This window comes from Nyctereutes procyonoides, unplaced genomic scaffold (genome assembly GCF_905146905.1).
Source record: "Nyctereutes procyonoides isolate TBG_1078 unplaced genomic scaffold, NYPRO_anot_genome, whole genome shotgun sequence".
Classification (NCBI taxonomy): Eukaryota; Metazoa; Chordata; class Mammalia; order Carnivora; family Canidae; genus Nyctereutes; species Nyctereutes procyonoides.
Window position 1 is genome coordinate 19,149,672 of NW_026575145.1, and position 15,450 is coordinate 19,165,121.

Below are 15,450 nucleotides of genomic sequence, written 5' to 3' on the forward strand. Positions count from 1 at the left end.
TTGTTAATAGCATGTAAAGGGTAATGTAGACACATCTTTCTTGGCTTCAAACAACACAGATAAGGCCCACAGCACTTTGTTTTCACAAAGATCCATGGATTAATCTCTAAATAACATTTTTTCCTACCTTCCTTGCATAGTTTCTAAGAGAAACAAAGTAAAATATTACCTTAAAATATTTTATTAAAATTATTTACATTCTATGTTTTATTGCTATACAGAATTTGATATTTATGAATCAAATGGCACATATCCACAGTTTTTAATTCTTGTTGCATTATATCCCATAGTACAACATTACTACTTAACTTTAAATGAAATACCATACATTTCACAAACTACGTATGTGTAATTAAACTGGCCATATAGGGGATTCCTGGGTGGCTCAGCGGTTTAGCGCCTGCCTTTGGCCCAGGGCGCGATCCTGGAGTCCCACGATCGAGTCCCACGATCGAGTCCCATGTCAGGCTCCCGGCATGGAGCCTGCTTCTCCCGCCTCCTGTGTCTCTGCCTCTCTCTCTCTCTCTCTCTGTCTACCATAAATAAATAAATAAATAAATAAATAAATAAATAAATAAATAAATAAATAAATAAATCTTTAAAAAATAAATAAAAAATAAAAATAATAAATAATAAAAATAGTAAACTGGCCATATAGCAATGATTTGCATTTCCTGACACGTGGAGGTTTATGTCTATTGGAGCATAAATTTATCACTGTTAACCTGACTATTGCAGATTATAAGGTTCCTTTAAACTCAAAAGGCCCAAAACAGTACATGTCCATTTATTTATCTTAAAACATATCACTAGCTTTGTGCAGTGGTAGTATCATAACCAATGAGGTTTACCTGAGGCATGATTATTGCTAATTAAAACATATCACTAGACAATTTACAAATTAAATAATTATGTATGTTGTTTCATTTATGTATTATTGTGTAACAAAGCACTTTAATAATTCCTGGTTGGAAACAATAATCATTTGTTTGGCTCACAAAATCTTCGATTTGGGCAGGACTTATGGGGAATAGCTGGTCTTTGTTCCATGCATGGAACATACATAATTATTTAATTTGTCAGGTTATAATTTTCTTTGCCTTGGATATCTACTATTTTTGGCTGAAAATAATATTTTGTCAAGCAACTCTGGAATGTGATTTATTTTATTTTTGAGGGGTTTTGTTTTCGTTGTTTTTTAAGATTTTATTTATTCATGAGAGACAGAGAGAGAGAGAGGCAGAGACATAGGCAGAGGGAGAAGCAGGCTTCCCATAGGGAGCCTCTTGTGGGACTTGATCCCACATACCCTGAGCCGAAGGCAGATGCACATCCACTGAGCCACCCAGGCTCAGTCTCATGTTTTTGTTGTTGTTTATGTGTTTTGCTAACTTGTCTAAATTTGAATTGTGATATTTGTTTCCCCTGCATTGTTTCCTCCAAGCTGATATCTTGCATCAGATTTTATAATTGTAATTTATATTTTTTTGCCTGCTTCCTGAGGAAACAGACCTCTACTTGCATAGTGTAATGGCTGACCAATATATTGGCAAATGTGATCAGATGCTTCAAGTTCTACTGACTAAGCTATATATTGATTGAAGAAGACATCAAAATTTCAGGCAGTTCTCAAGTATCTCTTAAGTCATACTTTGCTGTGCTCTCTCGGGTCTCCTGAATATAAGAAATAGTTTATCAGGTAGCTAGGAATATGTGAAAACATTATCTTAGCCCTATGGATTTCTACTTCCAGATGCTTCCAATTAGATTTCTGCTGGACTGTCAAATACTCCAAAATAGACTGGAACACTGGAGTCTTCCCTGTCTTGACTTGTGACATTGATTTTTATCCCCCATTCTGAACTGAGTCTTCCATTTCTAACAACTACAGATGTTTATTGCCCTGCCAAGAATCTAATGAGCTGGTGGGAGCAGGATACAATGGACAAAGATTCATTTTCTTACACAAAGTTGAAACAATATTTAAGAAGTAATTCTTCCCATATTTTCATCTTCCATTTATCATATACTTCAAGTACCCTTAAATAGTTGATCTAGAAAATTGCATCCCAGATTTTCTTGTTTTCTGCAAAGAAATTATGTTACCTCTTCATATGGCCCTTACCAGAAGACGTCTAAGCTATTTACTCAACTCAAAAAAGAAAGTTTCTTTCTTTTTTTTTTCTTAAGATTTGTCTATGACCTCACATATTGTGTTTTAGGGAGTATATTCCATGTGCACTTGAGGAAAAAATGTATATTCTGCTGTTGCTGAATGAAGTGATTTGTATACATTTGGTAGATATAAGCATTTCCGTTTTGATTATCTGTCTGGTTGTTCTACCCATTATGGAAAGTGGGATATAAAGTCTCCTACTATTCCGGTAGAGCTGGGGTTTTTTTCCCCTACATTTCTGTCAATATTCACTTCACATATTTTGGATTTCTGATGTTTGATGCACATATGATTATAATTTTTGTGCATATATGATTAACATCTTCTTCGTGAATTGATCCTTTTGTCATTATATACTGTTCTTGGTCTCTTGTGACAATTTTTTTCTTGTAACAATTTTTGACCTAAAATCTATTCTGATATTAATAATACTATCCCTGTTCTCCTTTCATTACTATTCACACAGAATTTTTCCCCATTCTTTCACTTTCAATCTATGTGCTTTCACTTTAGAGCTAAAGTGTGTTTCTTGTAACAGATAACATATTGTCTAAATCCTGCATTTTTTTTTATACATTTTGCTAAATGATATCTTGTGACTGGGGAGTTTATCCATTTACAATTAAAGTAATTACCGACAGGGAAGCACTTACTTTTATGATTTTATTTGTTTTCAATATGTCTTATAGCTTTTGGGTCTTTTTTCCCCATTATTGCTTTCCTTTGTGTTTAGTTGATTTTTCTGTAGTGATATACTTTGATTATCTTCTTATTTCCTTTTGTGTATATTCTATATATATTATCTTTACGATTGCCTTGAAGATTACATATGACATCATAAAGTTGTGATAGTCTGTCTTAAATTGATACCAATATAACTTCAATTGCATATACAAAATCTCTATTTCTTGATAGTTCCACTCCCCCAGTTTATGTTACCTATGTCACCATGTATGCCTTTATTTCTGGCACAACTATTCACATTATTTGTAATCTTTAAAAATATATTTGTCTTTTAAAAGTTGCAGAAAATAAAAAGAGGAGTTACAAACAAAATTACATTAATACTGTTTCATATATATATATATATATATATATATATATATATATACAGGTACTTATCTTTACTGGAGAATTTTGTACTTGTATATTGCTTCAAATTACTGTCTGTGTCCTTTTACTTCAACTTGGAGGATTCATATTATCATTTCTTATAGGGAAGATCTAGTGGTAATAAACTCCTTCATCTTTTGCTTGTCCAAGTATGTCTTAAATTCTTCATTTTTGAAGGACAGTTTTGTCAGAGACATAACTCTTAGTTAACAGTTTTCTTCTTTCAGTATTTTAGATATAGTATACCATTATCTTCTGAACTGCAATATTTCTGATGAGAAATCCATTATAAGTCTTATTGGGGATTCCTTTTATGTGATTATCAATTTTTCTTCCTGCTCCAAGATTCTCCCTTTGTGTTTGGCTTTTGGCAGTTTGATTACAATGTGTCTCTCCGTGGGTCTCTGGACTTACTTTACTTGGAGTTTTTTAAGCTTCTTGGGTGTTTATTTTCATGTATTTCATTAATTTGGTAAGTTTTCAATGATTATTTCTTCAAACAATCTCTCTGTTCCTTTCTCTTTCACTTGTCCTTCTAGTACTCCCATCATGTGCATACTGAACAAATTGCTGATGTTGCATAAGTCCCTGATGCTTTACGAACTTTTCTTCATTTTTTTTTCTTTTGACTTCTTAGACTCAACAATTTCAAATTAACTGTCTTCAACTTTGCTACTTCTTTCTTCTGAATATTTACTCTGCTGTTGCATCCCACTAGTAAATTTTTGAATTCAAGTATTATATTTTTATCTCTAGAATGAATTTGATTCATTTTTGTCACTTCTATATCTTTGGTTGACATTCTTATTTTGTTCATGAATTCTTTATTTCCTTTGATTCTTTTTCCATTTTTTTTAGCTCTTTGAGGATACTTAAAACAGTTGTTTAAAAATCACTATCTAATATGTCTTGTGTGTTTTTCTTCAAGACTATATCTGATTTGTTTTGTCGGCGATTGCTCTGTTTCTCTGTACGCTTTATTATCTTTTGTTGAAAATTAGTATTTGAAGAAACAACAAATTCTCCCAGTCTTTCAGTCTGTGGAAGATCATTACTAATCACCAAACTCCTAAACCTTGACATCAGCCTGATGTCAGGGCTTAAGATCTGCTCAGGTATATTTCGGTCATATGTCCTGTCTGGACCTGAATGTGTGTGCACTTGCTTCTTTTTCTAATTTCCCTCATCTGTTTTGAAATGACTTAATTTTCCAAAGAGTCTCACCCAGCATCTCCTCAGAACCATAGTTAACCTAATATATTCCTTTGCTCATAATGTCTTGCTCTGTAGGTCTGAAGTCTTCTGTAAGTTTTCCAGTCTGAGGTCCTAGCAATCCTGCCACTCCTGTCTGATTTGCAAGTCAGGCAGGATAGCTACGGTCCCTCAGGCAGCCAAGACAGGCCAGAAAATGGCAAATATTTTCTACTCTACTTTTTGTGATCCAAGTCAAAGAATCTTCCAGTTGCACAGTGCTGGGGAGGCAGTGGAAGCAAGGGTAAATAAAAATGCCATGAAATGTCCTATCATTTTGAATAAGATTTTTTCTTGTTCGGGCATTTGCTTAGTTGCCATAGATTTTTTTCCCTGTTTTCTAGAGCTCCGATATGTATTTGAGTCAGTGTGTTGTTGTTTTTTTGATGTTTATGTTTGGAAGTAAGAGCCTGCAGCTTCCTGTCAACTTAGTTTCTTAAATTTAACCTAAGACACTATGGAAAGAACATAGTGACTTCTCATCTTCACTGGTTACTATATGCCAGATTCTTTAGTTATGTGTTCTCCTCAGGGCAAAAAAAGTACTTTACTAGAGCAAAACAATCTCTCAATATATTACTTTGCATGGGGGAATTCAGGTTGCCAGCATCTTTTTTTTTTTTTTCTACTGAAACATACTCAACAGGAGCACTAGTGCGATGTGATTTCTACATATATATGACTTTAATCTCTTGTTACTTAGAAATAAGTGCTCTTTCACAAGCAGAGTGCTCAATGCTGTCTATTTAGGACTGAAATAACATTTGTCTTTACTCATGTGGAGATGCTTGATAACTCACTTATATCTACCACATTCTCCACAGTCATGAAGCTTTAACACAATAGATGAATCTACTTTAGATTTCTTTTGAACTTCCTCTCTGATTGCTTCTAGTGTTAAATTAGGAAGATGTTAATAGCATTAACTCACAACATAAAATAAGTCATGTTTAGACCATTAGTCTGTGTAGCATATTTGAACATATTTCCTATTTTTAAAGTTAAAATAAACAGCATACTAGTATAAGCCTCAGGCCATCACATATCTTTGTTACCATGGTTACAGTTTTCACTGGTATATGGCAGATATTTCTCAGTAGGAAGAACTATACATAAGCCTTTGTAATTCATATATAAGATACACACACGAATATATGACATATATATACACACACACATGAATGTATGACAAGGCTGTATAGTATAGTGGTTAAAATTATGGATTCTAGCACTAGTCTTTCTGAGTTTAAATCCTAGATCTACCACTTGATCCATCAGCAACCTTGGAGACAGTACTTAACCTTGTCTGTAACTCATTTCTTTCAGGTGTAAAAGATTGACGAAAGTAGTATGCAACAACATTTTGTTACTAGAATTAAATTACTTGGTACCTACAAAATGCATAGACTATTTCCTGTTACATATTATAGCTTCAATAAATGAATCTGTCAAAGTTAAAGAAAATGCCCAAGTTGAATTTCTTATGTATAAGGCATACCAAGGCTTTTTTTAATGTAACTTCACCATCCACTTTTTCTATATAAATTTCATTTTCAACACATGATTATATACAAATATCTGTATATCACTAGTAAATATAGTGCTCAGTAAAATGCTTGCTTTAGAAACCACTTTAGGTTTTATATGCTATATAAATAGAATGACTGTAACAAGGGTGGCTATAAGTATGATATTCAACAATTTTATAAGTGAAATTGGTTATATTATTAATTATGCCATGGTAACAAGCATATACTAAAACTTTTTCAAGAAATCTAGAGATAAATATGAGATTTAGGGATCTAAAAGCTTAGAGACCATGGTGAAACCACCACGATGTAATTTAAATTATCAGAAAGAGCATGGCGAAATAGAGGTAAAATGAATATTGCTAAGATAGAAATCATGTCACAATGATGCTCCAGCCCTAATTTGATAAATAAATTGGTTATCCTATTACATCTACATAGGAAAGAATGAGTGAACTCTCATTTCAACTAGTAGAACTAGTTGAAAAAATTAGAAAATTATAGGCTGAAATATATCAGTAATAATATTGACCATATAAAGACTAAAGATACAATCACAAAAATAAAGATTATCAAAGTATATTTAAATTTTCAAGGATACACTATAAGATATGTAATCTTTAAAAAAGGCTTTGTAATTATAAATAAAATGATGAGAAAAATGTGTCATACAAACTACCAAAAGAAAGAAAGAGCTGAATCATACTCAATGAAGAAAGATTGAACATATTTTCTGCAGGATCAGGAATTTGACAAAGATATCCACTCTTGTCACTTTTATTCAACATAGTACTGGAAATCCTAGCCAGAGCAGTTAGTCAAGAAAAAGACATAAAATGTATTCAATTGGAAAGGAAGTATTAAGATTATCTTTGTGCATAGATAGCATGATTTTCTATGTGGCATACACTAAACAGTACACCAAACACACACACACACACACACACACACACACACACTATTAGGACAAATAAATTCAAAACAGTTTGCAGGATACAAAATAAACATACAAAAATCACTTGCATTTCTATACACTAACAATAAACGATCAGAAAAGAAAATTAAGAAAACACCCCTATTTACAATAGCATCCAAAAGCCAAAATACTTAGGGATTAAGTTAACCAAGGAGACAGACTTGTACACCAAAAGCTATAGAACATTTCTGAAAGAAATTAAAGAAAGTACAAATAAATGGAATAATATCCCATATTCATGGATTGAAAACTTACACTGTTAAAATGTCAATACTGACCAAAGTGATCTTTAAATCATTACAGATTTAATGTAATTCCTTTAAAAATCCCAATGATTTTTTTTTCAGAAATAGAAAATTCCATCCAAAAATTCATATGGAATCTCAATGACCCCAAACTGCCAAAACAATCTTGAAAAAGAAAAAAAAAAAAAGGTGTCTCACACCTCATGATTCCAAAACTTATTCTCAACCTATACTAATCTAAATAAATAAATAAAAATAAAGCTATACTAATCAAGATGTTGACTTTAAGTCAGTGTAGCTTTAATGTCAGCAAGTGGATATTTGTAGAACCTTAACTATTTTATTACTACATTTCCCAAATATCTACTGTTATATTTGCTGTTGTACCAAATAGCTTTATGCCCAGTGTTCTTTTTTGTTTCTTTTGACCAGTGTTTGTGTCTTTTTCCCTTATTTCCCTTCTAGGAACTGTCAGTAGGTATGTCTGATCCTACTGATTATTTTACTTTTAAGTAAATCATTATCTAGAAATTTACAACTTTCTTATTATTATGAGTGATAAAAAAGCATACACTATGAGTCAAGATAGCCTAACAATCCTTTTCCCCCAAAAAAAGTCCTCAGAGGTCTAAGACAGTAAATATTTATTTCTGGTTCATGCTACATGCATAATTCAAGAGGTTCCACTTAAAGGGATCCCTGGGTGGCACAGCGGTTTAGCGCCTGCCTTTGGCCCAGGACGCGATCCTGGAGACCCGGTATCGAATCCCACGTCGGGCTCCAGGTGCATGGAGCCTGCCTCTCCCTCTGCCTGTGTCTCTGCCTCTCTCTCTCTATCTCTCTCTCTCTGTCTGTGACTATCATAAATAAATAAATAAATAAATAAATAAATAAATAAATAAATAAATATTAAAAAAATTTAAAAAAAAAGAAAAAAGAAAAAATGGGGGATGGTGATTTAGAATCTAGTTCTCAAATACTTCACATTTCATTTTCCAGAACAAGTCAAACTTAAGTTGAAAGTGGTCAAAATTAATTTTAATGGAGTGGGGAAGTATAATTAATCCCCTACAAATATACAGGAGAGAACTAGAATATTTGGGAAAAACCCTAGTGATCACTACACACAGTACTTGTATATCTCTGGATAACAATGTCTTAATAGGGTCCATAAAACTTTGGGAAGTCTAATAAATTATAGGTGTATATGAATTTTGTGAAACTTTTTGAAAATTGAGATATAAATGGGCTACATTCAGTGCCTCTGTCAGATTATCAAGAATTCATGGAACTCTTTCATTAGAAAAGCATTAAGAAATTATAATATGAAAAAAAAGAAATTATAATATGTATCAAGAAAATAAAAATATATTTCCAAATAGGCAAAGTACTAAAAATGCAATGTAGCACTTTATTCATATAATGTGACTGTATTTGAAGTATACTAGGATATTTTAGTAAAAACTGAGGGTTTTGTCCTGAAATCTTTGTGTAATGTGATAAATAGCATTATTTCTTAGAATCTCAGTTGTTCGATTTCATCATTGCAGAAGCAAAATTAGGACATATGCTGATTGATGGAATTGCTTTAAATTCACTGGAACAAATACCACCTAGTAACATTAATTTTAGAATGGTTCTCTTTTCCCATTTAGAACATCTAGTTCCAGGTTAAGTGATGAATCTGCGATCGTGGAAGAAGCCTAGGAGATAAAGAGTTATATTCTATACCAAATTGAAAAGTTTTACTCCTTTGAAGTACACCTTCACCTTTGAAGTACAGGGCAAATTCATATTGTTTTTTGTGCAGACATATCTCTTGAAGAAATGACCCCCTTTTTGTCATCAAAATGGAGTAGATGAATCTGACTCATTAAAAAATATTATGAAAGAGGTTGCAATGATGCAGATTAATTTCCTATCATTCAGTGCTTTAGAAATTTTAAAACATTTATTATTGCCACGTTTATCTCATGCAGTTCAGTAAAATGACAGCAACATTTTATCTCAAGCAGTTAGAGAAGAATGCATCTTAAAAATACATTTATTGAGCATTTTACTGAAAATACGGGGTTGTAATAATGCATACAACAGCATTATCATAAATAGTAGCTATAATAAACAACAGTTAAAAAGAGTTTATGGGAAATAAAAGCAAAAAACAGCTTTCTCTCCCAGTCTAGGATGCCTACTTTAAAACTGTTAGTATTTCTTCTATAGTTAATGGAATGATTGTATTTAACTAACAGCAAAAAAAGTTGATAAAAAATTGTTACATGATTTTTGTGGGTCAGATGTCCACATGTTTTTTGCTAGCTTAATTTCATAAATAGTGCCAACACATACAAAGTGAAACAAAGAACCAAACACATTACCTAGAGTAAAACAAACCCTGTTTTTGCTTTTTCTTAATTGCCTAGATTGCTTGTATACCAACGTATTCAGTTTTTGTTTGTTTTGTTTTGTTTTTGTTTTTTTTACTTATTCATGAGAGACACAGAGAGAGGCAGAGATGTAGGCAGAGGGTGAAGCAGGCTCCATGCAGGGAACCCAATGTGGGACTCGATCCCGGGACCACGCGATCACACCCTGAGCCAGGGGCAGGTGTTCAACCACAGAGCCACCCAGGCATCCCAGTATTCAGGTTTAAAAAAAAATATAGATAATAATGTGAATTTGTCTTTTCTCATATTGTGAGAATGAGTAATATTTGATTACACTAACAACACCATGAGATTAAACTTGAATTTTCAGCCTGAAATGTACTGTGAAACATAAAGTTATCTTTTTTTAAGAACAAAAAAATCGGGATCCCTGGGTGGCGCAGCGGTTTGGCGCCTGCCTTTGGCTCAGGGCGCGATCCTGGAGACCCGGGATCGAATCCCACATTGGGTTCCCGGTGCATGGAGCCTGCTTCTCCCTCTGCCTATGTCTCTGCCTCTCTCTCTCTCTGTGTGACTATCATAAATAAATAAATTAAAAAAAGTTAAAAAAAAAGAACAAAAAATCTAGGATAAGATATTTTTAATTAAATGATTTTTACATAAAAGGGATTGAGTAAATATGTTAGCAAATGTAAATACATAGTTCACATTCTTTATAAAGAAATCTTTTTTTTATAAAATATGCAAGGGATTTTATAGACAAGAGATATTAACCTCACTCATCATAAAGGGCAATCAGACAAGCCACGAGGTTTCAGACTGGGAGAAGGGACACATACTTCACAGCTCTCATGAGATTTACAGCACATAAAATAGAGTTTTATAACCCTGGATGAGATTGTGCTTCAGTCCTGGACATATCCGTTTTTTATGGTCATTAAAAGTTACTGAGTTAACTGCTCATTATACAGTTTAATCTGCAGTCTTACTTTTGCTCTACTTTTAGAAGAGCTGAAGTAGTTAAGGTAAAATTAGAGTTCTTCCGAAACTTTGAAAATGTGTGAAATTTGACCTCAGGTATAAATATGAGATCCAGAAAGGTTTTGTTGACTTGATTAAGTCATTCTTCATTTATGTACATTGAAATTTCCAATCCATAGCTGGCATGATATTCTTTTTAAAGCTGTGTTTGGAGAAGTTTCTCATCAAAACACATTCCAATATATTAATTCCTTTCTTTTATGGATAGTGTCTTATGTATTCTTTTTTTAAAAAATAATTTTTATTTATTTTTTCATGAGAGACACAGAGAGAGAAGGAGAGACACAGGCAGAGAGAGAAGCAGGCTCCCCACAGGGAGCCTGATGTGGGACTCATCCAGGATCAGGATCACACCCTGAGCCAAAGTCAGACACTCAACCACTGAGCCACCCAGGAATCCCTTATGTATTCTTTTTAACAAAACTTTCTACACCACAATTTAGGAACACATTCTCTTAACATTTTCTAGAAGCATTAGAGTTTTACTTTTCTTTTCTATTTATATAAATAATCCACTTGCAATGGATTTTTTTTTGTATAGGATTTTGTGGGGGGTGGGGTAGATCAATCTACATTGTGGTTATTAAAGTAATTAAACAAGGAGGCCATTAGACTAGGGTAGCTCTAATTTCTTGGCAGCCTACGTAAGCAAACCAAAATCAATGCACTCAACTGTGGGAAAATGAAACAACCAATCACAATCCAGCCAACAATGATTTCCCAAATAAGGTAACCACTTAAGCTGTAGCCAATCAAATAATTTCCCTGCTTTGCTTAGAGTCTTCTTTATAAAAACCTCTCCTTTAGCTCCTGTTAGGGAGTGCTTCTAGCCATTTCTGGTTTGGCACTGCCTGATTTGAATAGATGTATGATCTAATAAACTCTTGAAAATGTTAATGTGTCTCAATTTATCCTTCAAGATAAATTCATTTTAGGATTCTACTAATGAATAAACAAGGAATGAAAAAAAATAAACAAGGAATGAACACACTAACATTAAATTATAGCATACCTTGATACAAATAGCCAAATATTGAGACTATCCCTGTATCTGAGAGATGCAGTAAGTTTAATATATATATAACATACATTATATATGTATATATAACGTATGTTTTATATACATGTGTCTATATATATAGTTATAAAAAAAGACTTGAATTTTAAACAGTATATTTTTCAAAAAGGCCACATAAAAGATAGCCAATTGGGAAAAACTAACATTCTGAATGACTAATATAAAAGTTTGAGGTTTAAAATAAGGGAGCCCCTCATTATTCCTTTTAGATACTGATTCTATGAAATGGAGACAGCTTACTTGAATTCCAACTATTATGATTTGCTTTATATGCCACATTTCCCTACCTAAACTTCCTAGGATTATCCAAAATATCCAGCTGGATTTTAATAATTCTTCTGTGTAACACACACCTTAAATTTGCTTAGGGTTTCTCAATGATTCCTTCAAACTATTTCTCCTCACTTTCATGTAAATATTTGTTCTTTATTCTTGTCACTACTGGATTAGCTATTTTCATTTCTTCTTTAAGGATTTATTCATATAATAAATGACATATTTCATTTGTCAAGGTACAGTTGCATCACAAGAATGTAATGACAGTCTTATATCTTCCTTCCAACATCCATATATATATATATGTATGTCTGTATCTATCTATATCTATCTATCATCTATCATCTATCTATCATCATCATCAACATCAGTCATCTGCCTATCCTCCTTATTACACTGTATTTGAATGACTTGGACTCCAAATGCAATATCAGGCAATGATAGGGCATCATTTTCTTATTTCCAATCTTAGGTAAAAGATTTAAATATCTTTAAAAAAAAAGTGCAACTTTTTTGTAGAATTTTGCAGGTGTTATTTATTGAATAATAATGTTTTCCTTTATTTCTGATTAGTATTTATATGATAAATAGGTATAGATTATTTGAAACTTATTTTTCACAGTTTATTGTATATATAAAATTTTCTTCCTTTTTTAAAAATATGGTAAATAACAATGGTTTAATTTCCAATGTTAGTTAAATTTTGAAAGCCTAGCTTAAACATATTTGGTTGTGATTTTTTTTTTGTTTGTTTTTTTGTTTTTTTTTTTTTTTTTGGTTGTGATTTTTAACTTTTTCATATATTGTCAGATTTGGGATAACAAGGTTGGGATAATAAGTTTTGGGATAACAAGTTTTAATTTTATAATCATTTGGAAGATGTTGCTGGTAAAGCCTACCTGAGCCTAGAAATTTCTTTTTGGGAATATTTTAAAATATGGACTAAATTTCTTTTATAGAAACAGATCAAATATACAGTTGTATTTGGGACAGTTTTGTAAATTATATTTCCTAGGAATTTGCCTGTATCTTCCAAAATAAATTGGCATAAAATTGCACAATATTGGAGTCTGGCTCCTGGTTAAAAACGTAGGTGTGATTTTTCTCATAAAAGTAGGAAGTGTCAAAAAAAAAAAAGTAGGAAGTGTCTTACTTTACTATATGTTTTTATTTTTTACTTATTTATTTTTATTATTGAAATATATCTGACATATAACATCTATAAATTTAATGTGTACAGCATGGTAATTAGATACATTTATATATTGTAGATGGGCAAACCTCTATCAAATCACATAATAATCATTTCTTTTCTGTGGCAGAAAAAAATAAGAACTTGTCTCTCAGCAATTTTGCTGGTGAATTATTGAATAATATTGAAAAATTTATTTTCCATTCTGTAGGTTGCCTTTTCATTTTGTTAATGTTGCTTTTGCTGTACCTTTTAGTTTGTTGTAGTACCCATGTTTGTTTTTGTTTTTGTTTCCTTGCTTTTGGTGTCAAATCCAAAAAATCATTGCCGAGATCAATGTCAAGGAGTTTAAGGAGCTCACACCCTATTTTTTTATTTTTCTAGGAGTTTTATGTTTTCAGGTCTTATGTACAAGTCTTTATTCAATTTTGGGTTGATTTTTGTGTATGATGTTATTTGATAGGGATCTAGTTTCATTCCTTTGTATGTGGCTATTTTGTTTTCCCTCCATTTATTGAAGAGACTATCCTTTCCATTTAAAAAAATTCTTGGTTCTTCTGTGGAAAATTAATTGACCATATGTGTAGTAGTTTAGTTCTGGGTTTTCTATTCTGTTCAATTGATACATTTGACTGTTTATATGCCAATACCCTACTGCAGCTTTGTAACATAGTTTGAGATCAGGAAGTATGATGCCTCCAGGTTGGTTCTTCATTAAGATTGCTTCAGGTTTTTGGAGTCTTTTGTGATTTTATACAAATTCTTAGGATTTTTTTTTCTATTCCTGTATAAAATTACATTGGGGTTTTTATAGAGATTGCATTTAATTTGTAGATCACTTGGGATAGTATGAACATTTTAACAATATCAATTCTTCCAACCCATTAACATAGACTATTTTTCCAGTTTTTGTGTTGTCTTTAATTTCTTTGATCAAGATCTTACATTTTCAGGGCACCTGGTTGGCTCAGTGATTGAGCATCTGCCTTGGGCTCAGGTAGGTCATGATCCCGAGGTTCTGGGATGGAGTACCACATTAGGCTCCCCACAGGGAGCCTGCATTTCCCTCTGTCTATGTCTCTGCCTCTCTCTCTCTCTGTCTCTCATGAATAAATAAATAAAATCTTAAAAAAAAATGTATGTATAGGTCTTTTACTTCCTTTGTTAATTTATTCCCAGGAATTTTATTCCTTTCAATGCTATTGTAAATGGGATAGTTTTTAAAATTTCTCTTTATGATAGTTCATTATTTTTGTATAGAAATGCAAATAGTTTTTGTATATTTATTTTGTATCCTGAAAATTTATTGAAATTGTTTATTAGTTCTAACAGTCTTTTGGTGAAATCTTTAGATTTTTCTTTTATGTATAATATCATGTCATCTGCAAATGGAGACAATTTTAAGTTCTTCCTTTCTGATTTGGATGCCTTTTTTTTGTTTCTTTTTCCCACCTAAGTAGTCTCAGGATATATCATGTGTTGGGCCACAAAACAAATATTAAAAATTTGAGATTTAAATCAAATTAAGCATTTTTCTGACCACAGTGGTATTAAACTAGAAATTGATTACAAGGGGAAACCTGGAATCTTTAAAAAAGCAGAGGCACCTGGTGGCTCAGTAGGTTGAGCATCCAACTCTTGATTTTGGCTCAGGTCATGATCTCAAGGTCCTGGAATCAAGCCCCGTGTAAGGCTCCACAATTGGTGGGGAGTCTGCTTGAGCAGACTTTCTCTCCCTCAGCCCCTCTCCTCATTTTCATTTTCTCTCCCTCAGCCCCTCTCCTCATTTTCATTTTCTCTCTCTCAAAGAAATAAATCTTACAAAAAAAAAAAAAAAGAAAAAGAAGAAGAAGAAGTAAAAGACTGGATAATTCACAAATACATGGAGGTTAAACAACATGTTCTTGAACAACCAGTGGGTCAAAGAAGAAATCAAAAGAGAAATAGAAACCAAAAGATATCTTGAGATAAATGAAAATGGAAAGACAATATACCAAAACATATGGAATGCATTAAAAGGAGTTCTGTGGGGGAATTTTTTAGATAAACAACTATATTAAGGGGAAAAAAAATCTCAAACAACCTAACTTACACTTTAAGTAACTAGAAAAAGAATTAACTAAACCCAAAATTAGCAGAAAGAAGAAAATAACAAAGATCAGAGTTGAAATATAGAAAAGATCAATAAA

The 15,450-nt window shown here is 32.3% G+C and overlaps 1 non-coding gene across 1 annotated transcript; it reads left to right on the forward strand.

Moving 5' to 3' along the window:
- Positions 1-811: 811 nt before the first annotated feature.
- Positions 812-946, forward strand: LOC129499580 (U4 spliceosomal RNA). The gene has a single exon (XR_008662404.1). It is a non-coding gene; the product is annotated as a U4 spliceosomal RNA (small nuclear RNA).
- Positions 947-15,450: the final 14,504 nt, after the last annotated feature.